Source organism: Lactuca saligna, chromosome 6, assembly GCF_052625555.1.
Source record: "Lactuca saligna cultivar CGN05327 chromosome 6, ASM5262555v1, whole genome shotgun sequence".
NCBI lineage: Eukaryota > Viridiplantae > Streptophyta > Magnoliopsida > Asterales > Asteraceae > Lactuca > Lactuca saligna.
The window spans coordinates 22,756,926-22,760,372 of record NC_136422.1 but is presented as its reverse complement, the minus strand read 5'-3'; positions in this window follow the sequence as shown (position 1 = coordinate 22,760,372).

Here is a 3,447-nt window from a genome sequence, read left to right as displayed (position 1 = left end):
GTCTTTATATAGGATTTAGATTAAGGTTTCAGTCCTTATCCTTATCCAGTTACTTGCCCACCAAGTGACCACAAGATAAGCCTTGAAAACCCTTATCTCTTGGACCTTGGACAATTTTTAGGATATCCTTATCCTTGATTCGTCCATCCTTAAACAAGGATAACCATTGCTCTATTTTGCAACTATCACATAATTACAATTCAGCCCCTCTAGTTTAATTCATTACACTTGGTCACAAAATTAATTCCTAATTAATTATTGGCCAATATTAATTAAACAAATATGATTTCTCATTTAATATATTATTCTTATAACATATTAATAAATCATAATAACCTCTTTCTCTATTTATTTCTCCAGTCAAGTTGCTTTGGTGAAGGCAACCCAAAAGGACCATGCATAACCGGGTCAAGTACTTGCCTAATATAGTTGCAGCCTTAGACACTATTCCAACAGTCTCCCACTTGGATAAGTCTAGTAACTATATGCACAAGTACAATCTGGTTTGCAATCGTAGCTCTCAAAGATGCTGTTAAACTATGATCTAATCAATCTTGTCCTTTAGATAAGGGATCGTACAGTCCTCTGTTAGATATCATGCTGACAATTCTATGGAATAATTAGTCTAGCATTTGGTTTCTCGATCTCCGATTTATTTGACATAGAACTTAATCGAACACATCAATTCAGTTTTGACCGGGCCTGACACATAAGTCAAATCAAATCATCGAGCGGTCGAGATATCACTTTTACCCTCTTAGGATAAAAGTTATAGATAAACTTTGGCTTATATGCATTTACTTATTCATTAATCAACTATACACAACAATGCGTTTTATAACACCGAGTTACTGATGCGTTTTCGCATTATCAACGTACAGTCAATTAACAAATAACAAACCATAGGCCTCATGGCAAGATGCAGCCGTTGGACATACCAGTGTGGAAATGGGAGGATATCACTATGGATTTCATTACTAAGCTTCCCAGGACCACACATGGAGTGGATTCGATTTTCATTATAGTAGATCGGTTGACGAAGAGTGCCCATTTTATACCGATCCAGGAGAGCATATCAGCTGAGAAGCTAGCCGATATTTATGTGTGAGAGGTGGTGGCACGGCATGGAGTTCCTGTTTCAGTGGTGTAAGACAACGATGTCCGATTTACTTCCAGATTTTGGAAGCGGTTTCATGAAGAGATGGGTACTCGTCTTCTTTTTAGCACCACATTCCATCCTTAGACGGACGGATAGAGCTAGAGAATGATTTAGACCCTCGAGGACATGCTGTGGGCATGTGTCCTAGATTTCGGTGGCAGTTGGGATACGTATCTTCCACTAGCGGAATTTTCGTATAACAACAGTTACCATGCGAGTGTTGATCGACCTCCTTTCGAGATGCTTTATGGGAGGAAGTGCAGGACCCCGATTTGTTGGGGTGAGGTCGGTCAACAAGTCATTGGGAGCACCGAAGTGGTGCTCAAGACGACAGAGCTAATCCAGTGGGTTCATAGCAGACTGCAGATTGCGCAAAGTCGGAAGAAGAGTTATGCCGATAGGAGGCGTTTAGACTTTGAGTTCCAGGCGGGTGATATGGTTCTCCTGAAGGTATCACCCTGGAAGGGTGTTATCAGGTTTCGGAAGAGGGGCAAGTTGGGCCCTAGGTTCATCAGTCCTATTAGGGTTTTGGCTCGGGTGGGACGGGTTGGTTATTGGTTGGATCTCCCAGTAGAGCTCAGTTAGATCCACAACACTTTCCATGTTTCCTAATTGAGAAAGTGTTTGGTGGACGAGTCAACGGTTGTACCCTTGGAAGACATTCAGGTTGATAGAAGCCTGAATTATATTGAGAAACCCATAGCGATCATAGATCAGAAGACGAAGACCTTGAGGAGCAAGGTGGTTCAGTTGGTGAAGGTGGTGGTTCAGTTGGTGAAGGTGCAGTGGTAGCACCGGAAGGGTTCTGAGTGGACATGGGAGGCGGAGGAGGAGATGAGGGAGCACTACCCAGAGTTGTTTCTAGAGTCAACAGACTTCGAGGACGAAGTCTAAGATAAGTGGAGGAGAATTGTAACGCCCCGTTCCTGGTACATATTTATTTTGATTAAATGCTCTTTTAGGAAGAGCTACTCGGCGAGTTGTAGCCCTAACTCGTCGAGTAGATGTCGAGTTGGATACGGGTTTTAAGTGACCTACTCGACGAGTCCACGCATGGTCTCGGAGAGTAGGCGAATCAGGAGGAGACCCTAATTCTTAGGGTTTGCAACCTATTTAAACGTCCTTATAGCCCCCATTTCGGCCTCCATCACCCTCAGAGCATTCCTTATCAAACCCTAGCTGTTTCTTAGTGAGTGTGTGTGTGTGTTTATTGATTGTGAAGGCATCTTTGGAGTAAGAAGGAGAAGGAGAAAGTTGGAGAGTTCAAGGAAGAGGAAGTGGATCCAAAATACACACTCTACTGATCATCTTTTCTGGTATTAAATTCTATACCTTTCTCATTGATCATATAGATCCATATTGTTCCTAAATTGTGGTTTCTAAGCCCCAAAACCCTAGATCCCTTATGAATAGGCCTTGTGGTCGGGTTATATCTCAAATCTGGACACTCATGGCATGCTAGAAGTATAAAGTTTTGGTTGTGGTTGTGATTAAAGTCCCCATTGAGCCTAGAACCTCATTAAGAGCTTATTTTGGTCATATGAAGCCTTTAAAGCCATGCATGCACGTAAAGTTAGCAACTTTACGTGAAAAAGATGCCCTAGAAGTCTAGATTCATGATTTGTAGCAGCTGCATGGGTCAGATCGGACCTGTATGGAAAAAGGGCTGAATGAACTCGGCAAGTCCAAAGGACGACTCGACGACTTATATGAAGTTAGCCATTGACTCGACGAGTTGGAAGAACAATTCGGCGAGTCCAATGAAGTTTGCCTTAGAAATCGGCGAGTTGTATGAGCAACTCGGCGAGTCGAATGAGTTTTCCCGAGCAAAGTGGTGTTTGAGTAGGAAGGCTTCATTCCTTTGTAGTTACATGTAAAGTTAGCAACTTTACGTTTTCAGATGGTTCCAAGATTTCAGATCTACGAGTTAGGAACCATAGAGCGGATTCGAATGTAGTGGTATGGAATCTGCTCGACAGAACTCGACGAGTAGTTCCTCAGACTCGGCGAGTCCGGTCAACGGGAGGTTGACTTTGAACAGGAGGTTGACTTTGAACTGGGGTAAAATAGTCATTTTACCCTCAGTACAGTTATCAGTAATTGATTGAGTGTATTTACGGAAATTGTAGCCGGGGAGATACTGAAGCAGCAGTAGTCGGTTTCCAGAATAGTTCATTTAGCAGCCAGTGTACGAGGTGAGTTTCCTTCCAGTAGGAATGGGTCTAAGGCCAGAATGCCGCCCCATTTAATTAGTAGTAGTTTCCGGACCTCGGTCTGATGCAGTAGTT